The sequence below is a fragment of the Scyliorhinus torazame genome, chromosome 3 (assembly GCF_047496885.1).
Source record: "Scyliorhinus torazame isolate Kashiwa2021f chromosome 3, sScyTor2.1, whole genome shotgun sequence".
NCBI lineage: Eukaryota > Metazoa > Chordata > Chondrichthyes > Carcharhiniformes > Scyliorhinidae > Scyliorhinus > Scyliorhinus torazame.
In genome coordinates this window covers 139,822,451-139,841,233 of record NC_092709.1, presented here as the reverse complement: position 1 = coordinate 139,841,233, position 18,783 = coordinate 139,822,451, and the positions used below count along the sequence as shown (strand labels likewise).

The following is an 18,783-nucleotide window of genomic DNA, read 5'->3' as shown; positions in this document are numbered from 1 at the left end:
TTTCTGGGGAAACATTCGATTCCGATGGCTCCAATGACCCAAATAGGTTAGCCTGCAATAAAACAGAATATGGAAGGTACACTACTAACAGGATGGCAAAATCGTACAGCTACGAACAGGTTCCAAGACTATAGAAGGATATCGAGACACGGAAATTATAAAGACAGAAACGCAGTGAGAACCTACAATAGGAAGATGAACCCCAGAAATGCACGGGGCATGATAAATCGATGTTTCCGATGTGACTCTCAATACCATTATGCTTTCAACTGTCCAACACATTATAATAGTGTTTGAAGCGACACATGACACTGAAGAGTCAGAAGAGGAAAAAGATAGTGACCAGAAAGAAGGTGTTGGCCTATTGACAAACAGTTTTACGCCGGTAATGAGGGTGTTGGTTGCAGAATCCTTCAATTGTGCTGTGTTGAACAGTGGCTGCACATCTACTGTGTGTGGAATTGACTGGTTAAATTGTTACCTGGACTCTTTGAATGCTGAAAATCGTAACAAGGTTAAGGAATTTGAAAGTTCCACAAGTTTCAGGTTTGGGGATGATAATACTCTGAACTCGCTGAAAAGAGTGGTGATCCCTTGCAATATTGACAGAGTGAATCTTTTCATTAGCACGGATGTTGTATCAAGTGAGATACCTGCTTCTGAGCAGACCGTCGATGAAGAAAGCACACATGAAACTGGATAAGGCAACAGTTTTTGGAAAGACGGTGGACTTACAATTTACACAGTCGGGACACTATTGTATTCCATTACTGACAAATAATATTTCAAGTAGAGTGGTTAAGGATGTGTTAATGGCAGTTGAAAATGGGACTTTAGCTGATAAAAAGCTTGTTGTATTAAAGCTGCATAGGCAATTTATGCATCCGTCTCCTCGGAGGCTGAAAAATTTATTGAAGGATGCAGAGGTAAGGGATGAAGACGATACTAAACTGATAGAACAGGTTTGTGATCGCTGTGAAGTTTGTAGGAAGTACAGAAGGACACCAGCACGGCCGATAGTAACCCTACCTTTGGCCAGGGATTTTAACGCCATTGTGGCCATGGACCTTACGATCTGGGATAAAGTCAACAATATATCTATTTTGCATTTTGTAGATTTAGCAACCAGATTTACTCAATCAACGATTGTACGAAGTAAAGAAAAGAGAGTAATTCTGGATCAAATCATGGAAAAATGGATAGGGACAGGAATGGGCCCACCGGCAAAATTTCTTAGGACAATGAGGGTGAATGTGCTAATGGTGAGTTTAGGGACATGTGTGAAAATGTGAATATCACAGTTCTAAGGCTGCAGAAAGCCCATTTAGTAATGGTGTCTGTGAAAGAAACCATGCTGTAATCGATGACGTGCTCTGGGAAATTTTGGCAGATAGACCGAATTGCAGGCTAAATTCAGCTTTAGCATGGAACATGCAAAGAATTCATTGCAGATGGTTGGTCCCTATCAATTAGTGTTTGGTAGAAATTCTAAACTTCCGTCCATTTTGGATGACCAGCCTCCAGCTTGGGAAGGGACTACAATTAGCTCTGCCTTTGCTGAGCATTTAAACGCATTACATAGCAGTAGAAAAGCCTTTTTGGAAGCAGAGGTCTCTGAAAGAATTCGTAGAGCTTCAAGGCATAATGTACGGCCATCAAATACTGTTTTTCAGCAAGGAGAGACAGTATACTATAAGAGAGACAATTTTAATGAATGGACAGGCCCAGGGAAGATCATAGGCATAGATGGCAAAACAATTATTTTGCAACATGGCAATCAAACTGTTAGGGTACATTCATCAAGGATAATGGATACAGACTACAAATTTAGACAGAACAGACAGACAGACATGATGAGGAACCAGGGTCATCTGGCACACAAGTGTTACAGAACTATGAGGACCAGTTAACTGATATAGGACAGGGTTTCTGTAGAGGACCACAACACTTCTGATGAATTAGAACAGGCCATTTTTTACAAAAGGACAACTGCCAAAAGTTGGTACAAAAGTGACATACTTGCCTGAAGGGTCTAGTCAATGGAATGATGCAACTATTATTAGTAGAGCAGGGAAGGCCACTGGAAAGTATAAATATTGGTTGAATGTACAGCATTCAGGGGAAGGAGTCAAGACAATGGATTGGGAACACGAAGTTCAAAAATGGAGGGCACAGAAACGCAGTGCCAGTTCAGATAGCACATCGGACAGTGAACAGGTCTGCAGGAAAAGGTCGAGAACTATTAAAAGGACATCCCACAGCAGAAGGGAAAGATCAAGAACAAGATACCAGGCGAGAGAGGGGACGTAGTTTATCAAGGTCTCGGAACATGAGTACGACTATGAATACTAATAGGAGTAGAAGCCCACATTCACATGAGATTTTGGTGGCTTCCAATAAATTAGATGAAAAGGTTATCAAAGATGCTAAACAGCAAGAACTGCATAGTTGGAGTGAAATTGGGGTCTACACGGAAATACCGGATAGGGGACAAAGACCTCTATCCCGCAGAAGGATTTGCGCGGAAAAGGTTCTTCCGGATGGAACTTATAAGGCAAAGGCCAGGCTTGTGGCAAGGGGATTTGAAGAAAACTTAGAAGATCAGGATTTAAGGGTAGTTTCACCTATGGTAGGAAAAGTTACTTTAAAGATCATTTTGGCTCTCTTAGCCGCAAAGGCATGGGAATGCAAATCCATTGATATAAAAGCTGTCTTTTTGCAGGGGCATCAGCTCCAGAGAGACATTTTTCTCCATCCTCCTAAAGAGGCAGCTAACACAGAAGGGGTACTCTGGAAGTTGAACAAATGTGTATATGGATTAGAGTCTGGTATTTTTCAGTAAGGTCAGTTTTGTTAAAGTTAGGCTGTTGCCAGTTGAAAGCATATCCACAATGTTTTACTGGCACTATAAAGGAAATCTTTCTGGCGTCTTTATGATGCATGTCGATGATTTTTTGTGGGGTGGGACTAGTGATTTCAAAGCTATTGTAATCTCTGGTTTGAGGAAAGAATTCAGGGTTGGAAGTCAGGCTTCCGGTGCATTTAAATATATTGGACTGGAAATCGGACAGACTAAGAGTTAGGGGCGACTTTACATCAGCAATCTTATTTGGAAAGCATCAGCCCAATAGCAATTAGCCATGGCTGGGTTTCACAAAAAGAAGCAATGGTTTCAAAGATGGAAAAAGAGCAACTGCGAGGTTTAATTGGGCAACTGAATTGGTTAGGTAGACAGACTAGACCGGATGTGAGTTTTGAGGTCTTAGAGTTGAGTACAAAAATGAATGATCCCAAAGTGGAAGACATAAGAAGAGCAAATAAAGCGCTGGTTAAACTAAAAATTCAAGAGTGTGTTTTGAGGTTCCTGGTTTTAGGTGACCTTAGGCACTTGAAACTCAGTTTATTTGCGCCCTATGCAAATTGATGTGATGGGGTTCCCAAGCGCAGGAGTTTTATAATTTTTCTTTTGGGGAACAATGGTAAATGTTGCCCTCTTGTGTGGGGAAACAAAGAAAATAAGGAGTGGTAAAAAGCACTTTGGCTGCTGAGACATTAAGCCTTGTAGAGGCAGTGGATATGGCCTTTTATACATCTCAGATATTGACAGAAATTTCGGGATTAGGGGATTCGGGTAATATACCTATTGAATGTCACATTGACAATAAATCCCTGTGGGAAAATGTGCACTCTACAAAAAGTGTCAATGAAAACAGGTTAAGGATAGACATCGCAAGTTTGAAGCAGATGTTGGACAGAGTGGAAATAGCAAAGATTAAATGGGTCGACAGTAGCTATCAATTGTCAGACTGTTTTACAAAAAGAGGGTTTAGCTCACAGAACCGTTTGGATATTGTTAATGAAGGGCGCTTGTTTCTGTGACTGTTTTTTTTTTCCAAAAATGAAAAAAGGGGGGGGGGGAAATTGAGTGTATGTTTTTGAGTTTCTTGTCATTTTGTTTTCCCCTAATTATTGTTTTTTCTCTCCAAGGAAGGGGGACTGTTAAATAATGGGTTAAGAGACATTCCAATTAGTTGTCTTATTTATGTTAAGTATCCAATAATTGACACTGATATGTAAAGGGGCTTCAGGTGGCCTTTGTGTCAGGTGATGTGATGTGATAGTTTTGTGCCGAGTCTGTTTAAGTGAAATAAAGGTGCTGGTGAAAAGGAGCAGAACTTTTGACTCTTTATACAACAGCAGCTAAACATCTAACACAGACTGGTTGTCCGACTTAGCAGAGTTGGAAAAAATAAAATTCACAATATGAGGATCGGAGGAAGGCTTCCACAACAAATGGAAGCAATTCCAAGACCTATTTGTAACCAGCAGCCAATGGGAGGGTGGAAACCAGCCCCGGTAACAGAACAAAAAGGAGGATTAGGAAGATAGGGAGGGAGGGAACAAACAACAACCAGGACACAACGAAAGTCAGGGGAACAGGAGGGAACAAACAGCAGCAAAATACACAGGTATGACCTCGCTAGAAGTACATCCAGGTGGCACCAAAGGCACCAGGTATGTCCTAATGCCACGAGACGATGCACACAACACAGGAACAGCACAGAGGGTGTGGCTGAGTTCAGGGGCCCCAACAATAATATCTTTACACCCACTGTTTTGTTCCCCGCCAAGACTTGCACATAGGTATCACATTCTCTCCCTGTACATATATAAATATATACAGTTTGTGAAGACTTCTATGTTACTGCTTTAATGTCCTCTGCAATGTAGGCATAAAATGCAATCAGATTTAAAAAAAATTTTTTTTTTTTTTTTTTTTTTAATAAATGATTTGCAGTCCAACAATGTTTGAAGGACAAAATTAAATGCAAATCCAGCATCAAGTTATCTAAGTCTGATGTGGGAATGCTCAGAAAGTTACAACACAACTTTACTTCTAATTTATTAAACAGTTCCACCTATGAGATTATTTTCCTGTCAAACTAAATTATTTTAAGTAATCAGCTATGGCCTGATTTCATAAGACATCACAGGGTACAAGACAAACCAAATAGTTCATTACTGTCTCTGTAATGATAGTTTCAATCAGAGGCTGGATATTGGGCAGATATGTTGGATTCAATCTAGAAAACAAGGAGCTACAAATACCAGAAAATCAGAATGTTAAGCAAGTGTACAGTAAAACTGAGACGCCACACATCACTGGTACAAGAAAAAAAGTCTTAACTCAGCCCACACACACACACACACACACACACATCTTCCCCCTCCTTAAAATTGGGTTTGCTTATTGTAAGGAAAATATTACATTTGTATTTACATCAACTATTCGGCTGGAAAAAGTAAGGGATTTATTTGAATTAAAATAAATAGAAGCACAACCACCTAATCACTGAAATAAGTTCAATCATTTGACTTAATTTAATGTCGCTAATTATACAGTACTTGTAATAAACGAATGCAGTGGTGTGTGGCAAACCGATTGGCACTCTTCGGGAAACTATGTAAATCACTGTTTTCTAAAACAAAATCTGGCATGTGAAGACTCATCACCAGGCCTCTTGTTCGGCAGCTCCTTCATTACGGGTTGCTATGGGGATAGTGGTTCACAGAGTATGTCATGCCTTCCCGCCCGGGTTGCAAGCTTAAAGATCAGAGCCACTGCTTTACTGACTGCCAGATTTGAAAACTCGTGACCAATTCAGTGCTACCAACAGGTATTTGTAAATTTATACATAATTGGAAAGGTGTCTGACAAGGTTCCTTCTCCTCTCCCAATCCCCCTCCCCCCCCACCAAAACACACATGAGAATTCCTCATCCGAAACACAAAAAAGTGTAATGGAGCATTTGGAAACCTCTAGCCTATTTCGATTCTAAACGTTAATGGGGTGATCTCTATGACCCATGTTTTGTAACGAGCGTGCAGCGGGACTCGTATTAACGCCAGTGTAATTTTCGAGAGAGCAATCGATTAGCTTCACACAATGGCTGAGTGGAGATAGTGCGGTCAAAAAAAGTATCTGCTTCTTCAGACAGCGAAATCACAATCTAAATGTGGTCTGAAGTGGTCTAATTTTCTAAAATTTATTTCCCTTTGTCATTCCAGGAAGCACTGAGACCAGCCCATTAACTAAACGCTTTTCGTTCAAATGAAGTTTTACCAAAACTCAAATTCTGCAGGAAAAGCAACAAGTAAACAACTTCAGAATAACGTATGGGAACAAAAAACGCCGATTCCATATTGAATGCGAGAAGGGCCATCTCATTTCCGTCATTAAACTGCAAATTAAGATCCGAGCCACTATGTTTTCAAACTAACTTAATCCATTTCCTCCCTTCTTGCTCTCTATCTCCAACCCCCAATTGCAAATAACCAAGACAAGTTCTTCTGTCGCTACCACTAGCAGGCACCGTGTATCCCCTACCGTGCAATTCTCTCCACTGAATTTCACCTCCTCCCCGCGTTCAGTTTAAATAAGCCCCTTGAGCTCCGCAGACATCTATTTAAATTCTTCCAACTTACCGGCGGTAATAGGGAGAGGCAAGACGGAGCTCTCGCGGCACTGCGGTCAAGGAGCGCACTGGAGCCCAGCCGCATCTCCGCAATGACTCGGCTGGGAGGAGAGGAACATTTCACAACAAGATTCAGGGTTTTTTAAAAAATGTTGTTGTTTACTTCAGGGATCCCGGCAACTCCTGGAGCAACCCGGGCATATCTCTTTAGAGTTGTATGTATGGGGAAGGGTGTATTTTTGGGGGTGGGGGTTGCACGGCTACAGTGTATCCTCGTCGTGCAGATGCAGCCTGTCGAACGTTGTGTCGGCCAGGCACCTCGCGCCTGCGCATCCCTGAGCGCTCCACTCTTTACTGCAGCCTGGGAGATGCAGTCTCTCCCTCTCCTTGCTCCCTTTCACCTCGGCTTCCAGTCAACTGGGCAGCTCGACAGCATCTGTCAATCCTGAAGAAAGGCACGTTAAGACTGTCTTAATGTACACAAGCAGTTTCGTTTTACTTTTCGCGTCGATAGGTTACATTTTAAAGACAAATTCGACACTCCAAGCATTACGACACTCCTTTGTCTGTAAAACGTTTTGACGCCTTACCGGCGTCTTTTCTTAAGGCACTATATAAATGCAAGTTTATATATCGATTTCAGTCAGATTTCTCACCTCCCGCAAAGCGAGAATTGAGCTGGCACTCGAACTTGTTTTTAAAGAAATCACCATGTTCAATTCGGAAGAAGTCACGTTGGATTCGAAACTCTTAACTTCTTTCTCCCTCCTGCGACCCGCTGAGTTTCCCAAGCATTTTACTGTTTTTAGTTACTCCTGAAACAAATCAGATCGAAGCAGTTGGTGTTGCTATTTTTGGAGAAAAAAATTCGGTAAACAAAATTCTGGGGAACTTGCATCCAAAAAAATATTTATAGGATATTTGAGGGTGGGGAAACACAATTTTGACCATCCTAGTTCATCGATCTAGTTCCCCGCATGGCAGAATCCGATTTGTCTCCGAGGTTCTGTTTACCTCGTACTCAGAAGTCCGTCCCACCCTTAAAGCAGAAAACGTGCGAATGTTCAGGGGATCATTCAGCATCTGTGGAGAGAACAGGCAAACTCTTGATCTTGTCTGATCTCGGAAGCTAAGCATACTCAGGCCTAGTTAGTACTTGGATGGAAGACTGCCTGGGAATTCCAGATGCAGTAGGCTTTTTCCATTCTGATCTTGAATGTTGACATAGATTCTGCTGACCCTGGAAGTGAGCAATAACATTCCAATGTATACACAAGTCTCTGTATAATACAAACACTTTGTGAAAAAGTAACAGACAAATTATACGTTTCAGTTACAGGGTGGACCTTTCATCAGATCGAAAGACGTAAGATGGTTAAATTGCTCATTCTGCTCAATTTTTGTGTGAAGAGCTAGTTCTAAATGAGGATTTACCAGTTTGCATTTATATTCCCACGTCCTAGTTTCCCAATGTAGTTGGAAGGAACTTCTGAATATACCTTTTCCATACTATTTGCTGGTTTATATTCCCTTTACAATCACCCATTGGGCACTGCTAAATGTTTTAAAGGTCCAAGTTTTTCCAATCTTTCCTAATAATTCAGATCTCTGATATTAAAATGCAGCCTTGGAGCTTGGGTGTCTCCCTGTGTCTTAGTGAATGCAACTGGACTGAAGTACTAAATAAATTGCCTGATTCCAGGGATTATGATTTTAAACTGTGAGAGGAAGTTATGCTTCTACGGGGGGAGGGGGGGGGGGTGATGATTTGGTGTGATCTAAGTGATGTTTACAAAATTATAGACAAAACTTGGAAAGTTGATCCAAGAAAATTATTCACTAGTTAAAATAATATTATTTTAATAATAATCTGTATTAGTGTCACAAGTACTAACACTGCAATGAAGTTACTGTGAAAATCCTCTAGTTGCCACACTACGGCACCTGTTCGGGTATACTGAGGAGAATTCAGAATGTCCAATTCACGTAACAAGCACGTCTTTCGGGACTTGTGGGAGGAAAATGGAGCACCCAGAGGAAACCCACGCAGACACTGGGAGAACATGTAGACTCCGCACAGACAGTGACCCAAACCGGGAATCGAACGCGGGTCCCTGGCGCTGTGAAAAACAGTGCTAACCACAGCAACGGAGGTGTGATATTATAAAGATTTATGAGAGTAAATGCAATAGGAAAGAAACGGCTGGGATGCTACTTCAAATTCAACCATAACAGAGTACCTCCTGAGGCATTCTTCTGTGCAAGCTTCTCCCAGGAGGAGCACTGGATTGTGGAAAACCAACCCCTCCCCCCACCCACCATAAAATAATGTTTTTTTCTTTATTGTAATTGTAGAAAACGTTAATAGATGGTTTGCTGAAAATTACATAGCATTTTGCATCAATTATTGATGGTATTAAAATAATTCTAGAAGGTCTGATGGGAACTAACAAATGGTATAGAATTTTCTGGATACCCTTTTTATGAAACATGGCAGTTACAAACCAAGAAAAACATTAATAGTTTATTAATTTTGTTTTATTTCACAAGCATTATTTCAAATTCACAAGCATAATAAGGAAAGACAGAAATTGCCCATCTCTTGCTCTCTCTCTCTCCTATCCTGGTGAGTCAAGCTGGGAAGTAGTCAATAAATTATTTTCTTAAATGGCAACAGCTGAACGCATGTAAAGTTAGTCATGGGTATTTTTTAAAGGACAGGGGAATGGATTGACAGGTAAGTGTGAACAGTATCCTTTCATTTTATGAGTATGGGCTGTACCAAGCACAATCTGATAGAAAGAAAGCCTCTTCTTTCTGTGAGCTATCTTGATCTTGATCCAGGCAAGTGACAGTATAAACATGTCGCTATTTGGCAGAATATCCAGAGAATACATTTATTACAGACACATTTGATAATGTAAAGTTAATGTATGTATCACGTCCATGCAGTTATACCCATGGTTTTATGGAAAAATAGATTATAAAAATAGAATTAAAAATGGAGAATTGACATTGAAACAAGTTGGAGTCAGAAGGCCAGTTCTTTCTCTCTTTATGTTTGCCAAATATACATGAAACTGTCCAAGACTGGAAGTCAGCCTGATTGTCAAAAGATTCAAGATTAATAGTGATTTTTGGACTTTTTAAAAACCTACGTGCATGTTTTTCTTTTTGTTAGTCACTTTTTTGTGTGTGTCTTTTATGCGTGTTTGAGTGGAGCTGTTATGAATGCATTCAAGTGACTTCCGGTTGCGGCTATGCTGAGCTAAGTCGCACGTTCGGCAGCTCCCGCCAGAAATGGACTTTCGGGCTCTTTTGAGGGGCTCCAGTGGCATTTGTTCAACGGTTCCCAGTGTGGGAAGGTGACAGTACGATTTCCCCAGCACTGTATGGGTTGGAACAGGAGTGGAGCGGTGAAAAAAGTAATTCTGGTGCAGCGAAAAGTGTGAGGGAGGAAAGCCAAGATGGCGGCGGGTGGAGACCAGGCAGCGTGGGCACAGTGGGCGCAAGAGCAGCAGGAGTTTCTCAAGTGCTGCTTCATGGAATTGAAAGCAGAGCTGCTGGAGCCGATGAAGGCTTCGATCGACAAGCTGGTCGAGACCCAGAAGGCCCAAGGGGGGGCGATCCGGGAGGTGCGGCAGAAGGCTTCGGAGAATGAGCACAAGATATTGGGCCTGGCGGTGAAGGTGGAGGCGCATGAGATGCTGCATAAGAAATAGCAGGAGAAGTTCGAGGACGTGGAGAATCGGTCGAGGAGGAAGAATCTGCGGATTCTGGGTCTCCCGGAGGGACTGGAGAGGTCGGATGCTGGAGCATATGTGGTCACGATGCTGAACACGTTGATGGGCGCCGGTGCCTTCCCGAGGCCCCTGGAGCTGGATGGGGCCCACTGAGTCCTGGCGAGGAGGCCCAAGTCTAACGAGCCGCCGTGGGCGGTATTGGTGTGGTTCCACCGCTTGGTCGACAGGGAGTGTGTCCTAAGATGGGCAAAAAAGGAGCGGAGCAGCAGGTGGGAGAATGCAGAGGTCCGTATATACCAGGACTGGAGCGCGGAGGTGGCCAAGAAGAGGGCCGGGTACAATCGGGCTAAGGCGATTCTGCATCGGAAGGGGGTGAAATTCGGGATGCTGCAGCTGGTGCGACTGTGGGTCACGTTTAAAGACCGGCACCATTACTTTGAGACGCCGGAGGAGGCGTGGACCTTTATTCAGGCTGAAAAGTTGGACACGGACTGAGGGTCGGTTGTGAGGGGAGGTCGCGGGGGGTTACTGTGTTTTGGGGGATGTTCTATTCTGTTCTGTATTGTTTCCTTGGGTGCTGGGTGGGGAGGGTGAAGTGGTTTGAAGTGGGGGTTTTGTGAGAGTATGTGCGTCGGTGGTTGGAAGGACGGGGCCCCGTTGGGGGGAGGGGAGATGGGAGGCCGAGGTGGGGGAGCTGGGATTAGGCCGCAAAAGGGAGCTGCGCCAGAGAGGGCGGGGCCGGTCTGATGGAAAGCGCAGGCTTTTTCCCGCGCTAGGGAAGGAAGGGGCAGGGCCGGGGGGGGAAGGGTGGTGTTGGAGAGGAGCGCCCGCTGATGGACAGGAGGGGGGGGGGAACGACTACCACACTGGGGGGTCGATGGAGTGGCCGGAGCGGCCAGGGTCATCAGGAGTCAGCTGACTTACAGGAGTGCTATGGGGGGAGCAACACAGCTAGGGGGGTACCTAGCTGGGGGGGAGGGGGGAACTGGGTTGCTGCTGCATTGTCCAAAGGGGAGCTGGAGCTCGGAGAGAGAGTCGGGGCTGGGGTCTGCCGCTGGGGGGAATGGAGAGTGCGGGAGGCGCGGGCACGTGGCTGGCCTAGAAAAGGGGATGGCTAATCAGCAGGGGGGGGGGGGCGGGAAGCCCCCTGCCCCCTGCCCCCTGCCCCCTGATCCGGCTGATAACTTGGAATGTGAGAGGCCTGAACGGGCCAGTCAAGAGGGCCCGTGTGTTCGCGCACCTGAAGGGACTGAAGGCAGATGTGGTTATGCTCCAGGAGACGCATTTGAGGGTGGCAGATCAGGTTAGGCTGAGAAAGGGGTGGGTAGGGCAGGTTTTCCACTCTGGGTTGGACGCAAAGAATCGAGGGGTGGTGATTTTGGTGGGGAAGCGGGTGTCGTTTGAGGCGCCGGACCTCGTGGCAGACAATGGAGGTAGGTATGTGATGGTGAGTGGTAAGCTGCAGCGGGTGCGGGTGGAATGTATGTGCCCAGAATTGGGATGATGTCGGATTTATGCGGCGCATGTTGGGCCGGATTCCGGACCTGGAGGCAGGGAGCTTGATAATGGGGCGGGGACTTCAACACGGTACTGGATCCAGCATTGGACCACTCCAGATCCAGGATGGGTAAGAGGCCGGCGGCGGCCAAGGTGCTGAGGGAGCTGGAGCTAGGGGAGGAGAAGGATCAACGCCCGCTGTGGCGCCTGGATGTGGGCTTGCTGGCGGATGAGGAGGTGAGCGGGCGGATCCGGGGGTGCATTGACAGCTATCTAGAGGCTAACAATAATGGGGAGGTGCAGCTGGAGGTGGTCTGGGAGGTCTTCCAACGAGAGATGGACCGAATGGTTGATCAATACGGGTTACAGGCCACGTTCCCGTATCTCGACAACGTAACCATCTGCGGCCACGATCAGCAGGACGATGTCCGTACAGTCACAAGGAACTGCCACATCTGCGCAGAGTGCAAACCGCATTTTTTCAGGCCGGATAGTGCGCACCTGATCAAGGCCTCCCGTCCCTTTGAACGCCTCAGTCTGGATTTCAAAGGGCCCCTCCCCTCCACCGACCGCAACACATACTTCCTGAACGTGGTGGACGAGTACTCCCGTTTCCCCTTCGCCATCCCCTGCCCTGACATGACAGCGGCCACAGTCATTAAAGCCCTTAACACCATATTCACACTGTTCAGTTGCCCCGCATACGTCCATAACGACAGGGGGTCCTCATTCATGAGTGACGAGCTTCGCCAGTTCCTGCTCAGCAAGGGTATAGCCTCGAGCAGCCCGCCGGCAACACGCACACCCCCCTCGACACCAATCACCCCCTCCCTGCCACCGGCGCACCCCGCGACAGCCCCCTTCCCGGGAGGATCGGTCCTCCTCCCAGGTCCGACCAGAAGTGAAGCTGAAGCAGAAACCGTAAAGCTCCCGGAGGCGACAACACTGGAACAAGCACCACCACCACCGGGCCTGAGGCGATCGGCAAGGACACCAGACCGCCCGCCCGACTCATGGCATCGTTGTAACACTAGAATGTTGTGGACTTTAACGAGAATGTTTTTTTTTTCCTTTTCCCTCTTACGAATACTGTAAATAGTTCAAAACAAAAAACCCTGTACATAGCCCAGTGTAGGGCACTGTGATGACATGCAAAAGTTTTTTTCCTCCCAGGACCAGCCTTGTAAACCCCTACCACCATGCGAAGCACCACCCCGCTGGGTTCATTTTTAACAAGGGGTGAATGTGGTAGTATGCATTAGGGGTCATGTGGGACTGTGAAGCGTGATGTCATTGGCTGACAGATCCCGGGTCCTGGTTGGCTGTTGATCTCTAGCTCCGCCCTGAAGGCGGAGTATAAGAACCAGGAGTTCTCCCCCGCAGGCCAGTCTGTTGCTGAACTGCGGGGAACAAGTCACGCTTAATAAAGCCTCATCGACTTCATCTCTATTCGTCTCTCGGGAGTCTTTGTGCGCTACAAAGGTTAAATTGGAGGAGGAGCTTGGAGAGGAGATAGACGAGGGTACATGGGCGGCGCCCTGAGTAGGGTTAATTCTTCCTCCTCTTGTGCCAGGCTTAGCCTGATACAATTTAAGGTTCTTCACAGAGCGCATATGACAGGGGCGAGGATGAGCAGGTTCTTTGGGGTGGAAGACAGGTGTGGGAGGTGCTCGGGGAGCCCAGCAAATCATACCCATATGTTCTGGGCGTGCCCGGCGCTGGATGGGTTCTGGAGGGGTATTGCGAGGACGATGTCCAAGGTGGTGAACACCCAGGTTAAGCCAAGCTGGGGGTTAGCACTATTTGGGGTATCGGACCAGCCGGGAGTGCAGGAGGCAAAATAGGCCGGTATTCTGGCCTTTGCGTCCCTGGTAGCCCGCCGGAGGATTCTGCTACAGTGGAAGGATGCGAGGCCCCCGAGCGTGGAAGCCCGGATCAGCGACATGGCAGGGTTCATTAAATTGGAGAGGGTAAAATTTGCCTTGAGAGGGTCTGTGCAAGGGTTCCTCAGGCGGTGGCAACCTTTCCTAGACTTTCTAGCGGGGCGCTAGGAGGTGGGCAGCAGCAGCAGCAACCCAGAGCTGGGGGGGGGTGTACTTTGTGTTTTCTACTGCATTTATTATTGCTTAATGGGGGGTTTGTATATTGGGGGAATTCGTGATGTAGTTGTAAGATGTTTATTTATGTGTTCTTTGTTTTTCTTTTTTCTGTAAGGGGGGGGTTTGTTGAAAATATGTAAACATTTGAATAAAAATATTTCTTTCAAAAAAATGAATGCATTCAAGTGTTGAGAAATAATCATTTATTCTTTTTTTAACTTATGAGAAAACCTTTTTTGTGTCTGCTCTTGAGAGTCACAGCGCTCAAGGGGTTAAAACACTTTCTCTTTCAAGCACATCTTGTTGTGGTCAGTTGTGCGGTGGAAAAAGGGAGGACCATCTTTCCCCCGTCCATGACATATATCTGAGATTTATCAGACTGCATAATAGCATGAACACCCCACTTCAAAAGATCAGTCATCCTTCTCCAGCATGTTCTGGATATCTGGCAGGGGTGCTGAAATCCCAGAATTGCTATCTGTGACAGATGAATTAAACTTACCATGTTGCAAAATTATGGTGATAATAACTAATACCTCCTCAGAAAGGTAAATATAATTCTATTTTACAATTCAAATTTTGTTATTAAATTGCTGGCATCAGTAGTTCAGTGGCAAAGCAGGATGGTGCACTAACATGAATTACATAATTTTACATTTTGGGATCTCTCCTTGATTTATTGTGCATTGAGTACCAGACTTCATTTAACTATGAAGATATGCTAATGTGTGGCAAAGCTTCACAGATTCAGCCCAATTAAAAGACAATCTAAAGTGTGTTCTTTATTCATTTATGGGATGTGGGTGTTGCTGGCTGGGCCAGCATTCATTGTCCATCCCTGAACATACCCTGGGTCTCTGGATTTACTAGTCCAGTGACAATGACACTATGCCACCTTCTCCCCCTATGTAAATACATTGTTATGTGAGGGAGATATGAGGAAATTGGGTCCAGAAATGGGATTGAAGATGTAGCAGGCAATTTAGAGGTTAACAGACTGAGGGAAAAACTGCTCGCAAGGTGTTAGAGGAATACCCACTCACCTGGCCTGAGTTACATTGCCCCATTTAGACTTAAACTCGTGAATAGGAATACACAGGATGCTCTTGTTCAGCAAGGGAGATGCCGTTCGAGATCCATTGTCCTTCGGGACACTCCTGTCTGACCATCCATTATACATTATATGCCCATTCAGAGTCTGTCAGTGGGAGGTTGGTTGCATATCAATAGTGTAGTTCTGTTCTTTTGTATAAACAGGAGTGGGAAATTAAACATCCGAGATGGGTGCAAGTCTGGGCACCCCAGGAGAGAACCTTTGTTTGAGGGCTGGGAGGAGCATAGAGGGAGAAAGAGAAAGAATCCTGTTTTGAACAGGTGAAGAGAAGGATTTGAAAAGCAACTGAGAGAGGTCATGGAAAAAAACTGTTCCAGAGACAGAATTTCAAAAAGGATTCTAAAGGAACGTGACTAACAGCAGAAAATTACTTTGTAAGTACAAGCATCATCTTTGCTTGCTGATGTAAGTGGAATAACAGCTGTATGTTCATTTGAAGTGATATTTACTGGGAAGTCATGTGTTAAAGTTAAGAAACTATATGTAATCTGCTTATGTTAGGGTTGAAGTTTAACATTTTAAATAGTAGTTTTCTTTTGTTTTAATAAAGTTTGTTTATAAAATAACCAAGCCTTATTTCTTATGATATCACTCCTGGAATGAATCGATCTTTCCACACCGCCTTAAAAAAATTATGGTTCTGGTTCAATCTCTTAGCCACTGTTGAGAGCTGATCAGGCATCTGTAACAAAATACAAATTTTTACAAAATGCAAGTCCAGTTTACTAATTTTTGTATGATCAGGGTGAACCTATGTCCCAATGCTGCTGCAGGGAAACATCTTGTTACTTCATGGTATTGTAACTGTTTCCTCACTGAATTGCTGTCCTTCTTGAAAGTTTAAAATGTAGCACAAACCTATACATCAGACCTGTTACTTTTCTGACCTCACAATGTACAAATAATACTGTACATCTACCCAAAGGCCAATACAGAGATAAGAACATAAAATTAGGCTTCAGAGGTTATTGAGCTGAGCACACACACGAGCCACATGTGAAGGAAAATGAAGGAAGGATACATATTCAGGCTATTGAATGTGTGCTAAGCAATCAGAGCACTTGACACAATTGGCAAAACTCTCTAGAGTCTGTCCCATACAAAGGAGGCACACCTCAGTCACAGACAACAGGTTCTGGCATTTCAATACCCTGGCTGCATACCCATAGCATGCTGGAGGAGGGTGTATGTTACACATCTTTGTCACCTTCATGTTGTTCATGAACATGTACTTGGAAAAATCAAAGTAACATAACAATGTGTTTGGACAAAGTTGACAGAACAAATATGTTATTTACATATTCTGCTCTGTGCAACAAAGAAAAACTAATACTTTCTGTCCACATACTCAATGATGTATCAATGTAAAGTTTTCCAGAGTTCTCTAAAGCCCCTTATGTGAAGTTGTGAAGCTGTTATGTTCCCAAATCCAGACTATGACCCTGTGATGAAGTCTTCTTGTGAGATGCCCTTCCAAACCTCAGCAACAAGTCTTTTGTAAATACTGTAAATGATTTCATGAATTGAGAACACGAAAGTTACAACTTATATCACTTGCAGACACCATTTGTTTATTTTTAAATCGTTGATGAACTTATTTTCAAAGCAATAAGCAGAGTACCCTTTAAGTTGAAACACTGTAAATGCACCTTACTTATTCTTAATGTTCAATATCGTACATTTGTTCATGTAAACACTTTTAAAAAGCAGGAAGATTTTTATTTACTTGTAAAACTTTGTGAAGTTGTTTAATTTGCTTTTTTACATATTACATCCCCATTTGTTTCTTTGCCAGTCCTCCCTTCCCATTTCATGTACAAACTTGTTGCTCATGAATCCTCCTTGATACAGTGATTACATTGCATGGTCTTTTAATCCATTACATCTTGTTTGATTAACTTATGTATACAGAAAGGGATCTTGTTTTACAGGTAGTGAAAATGTTGCTACAAATCTATCACTGATACTTGTGTACTTTACATGCAATCATAGATTTTTACGAAGTCTTGCAACACCAGGTTAAAGTCCAACAGGTTTGTTTCGATGTCACTAGCTTTCGGAGCGCTGCTCCTTCCTCAGGTGAAGGAAGGAGCAGCGCTCCGAAAGCTAGTGACATCAAAACAAACCTGTTGGACTTTAACCTGGTGTTGTAAGACTTCGTACTGTGCTCACCCCAGTCCAACGCCGGCATCTCCACATCATAGATTTTTACAACGCAGAAGGAGTTCTTTGTGGTTGGGCTAGTTCCTGAAACATATTGGTGAGGCAGTGGCGTAGTGGTATTGTTGCTGGACTAGTAATCCAGAGACCCAGAATCATGCTCTGGGGACCTGGGTTCAAATCCTGCCATGGCAGATGGTGAAATTTGAATTCAATAAAAATCTGGAATTAAAAGTGATACCATTGTCGAATGTCGAAAAACCCATCTGGCTCACTAATGTCCTTTAGGGAAGGTAGTCTGTTGTTCTTACCTGATTTGGCCTACATGTGACTCCAGATCCACAGCAATGTGGTTGACTTAAATGCCCTCGGGGATGGGCAATGAATGCTGGCACAGCCAGAGATGTCCACATCCCGTGAACGAATAATGAAAAAAAAAGGAGGTTGAATTCACCCTACGCATCGCCTCACACCACAGTCCCCAGCCGAGTTCCCCCCCATACACTCCAATGGGTCCGACACAAACAACAACAGAATGTCCGCAGACAGTGACTCCCGGTGCTCCCTGCTTCCCCTCACAATCCTCTGCCACTCCATAGACGCCCAAAGGGCCATTGCTAGGGCTCAAACACCAGCGCGAACAACAACGGCGACACCCCTGTCTCGTTCCCCTTTCCAGCCCAAAACTCGGTGAATTAATCCCATTTGTACATACACTTGCCACTGGGGCTACATATAGCAAACGCACCCAAGCCACAATCTTCGGGCCAAACCCAAACCTACCCAAGATCTCAAATACATACCTCCACTCCACCCGATCAAAACGCCTTCTCTGCATCGATAGAAACAATGACATCCGGCACCCATCCCACTGATGGCGTCATAACTACATTTAACAGCCTCCTAATGTTACTGGAGAGCTGTTTGCCCTTTATGAAACCCGTTTGATCCTCAACGACCACCCCTGGCACGCATCCTCCCCGTCAGCAACTTAGCCAGCACTTTCACGTCTGTGATTAACAATGAAATGGGCCTGTACGACCCACACTCCAAAGGACCCTTTCCCTACTTTGGGATCAGCGTATTCAAAGCCTGTGTCAGTGTCTCTGGCAGCTGCCCCTCCAACGCCTCACTAAACATCCCCAACAAATCAATGTCAACAAATCAATGTCTGCCACAAACACCTTGTAAAACTCCGCCAGAAAGCCACCCGGCCCTGGAACCTTCCCAAATTTCACCCCCCTACTGCTATCAATCACCTCCCTTAGCCTTAACGGCTCCTCCAATGCCTGCCTCCTATCTTCCTTCAGAAACTCCAACCCATCCAAAAACCATCCCATATCCCCTTCCTGCACCCGGCTCACCCCTGTACAACTTCTCGTATTAACCCCTGAACACCTTACTTATCCTCCCCGGCTCTGACACTACCTCCCCTTTCTCTGTTCGCATCCTTAAGATTTCCCTGGACACAGCCTATTTCCTCAGCTGGTAGGCCAGCATACACCTCGCCATCTCCCCATATTCATCTCCCCTCGCCTTCCATAACTGCCCTTCCCGTCATCAACCGATCGAACTGCTCCTGCAACCTCTTCCTCTCTGCCAACAACTCTTTAGTGGGGGCCCCTGAGTATCTCCTACCCACCTCGACTACCTCGTCCAACAACCGTCCATGCTCCGCCCTCCTGTCCCTGTGT

At 45.0% G+C, this 18,783-nt stretch overlaps 1 protein-coding gene across 16 annotated transcripts in view; it reads right to left on the bottom strand.

Moving 5' to 3' along the window:
• ptpn13 (protein tyrosine phosphatase non-receptor type 13) overlaps positions 1-6,801 on the bottom strand; it is a 411,247-nt gene extending 404,446 nt beyond the window's left edge. For 9 of the 16 annotated variants that reach the window (XM_072496272.1, XM_072496284.1, XM_072496277.1 and 6 more), the window contains exon 1: positions 6,487-6,797. The gene's annotated coding sequence lies outside the window, so the exon portion shown is untranslated. Of the gene's footprint in view, positions 1-6,388; positions 6,456-6,486 lie in introns of those variants that run through there. The other 7 variants (XM_072496268.1, XM_072496267.1, XM_072496278.1 and 4 more) reach the window with 3 other exon arrangements.
• Positions 6,802-18,783: the final 11,982 nt, after the last annotated feature.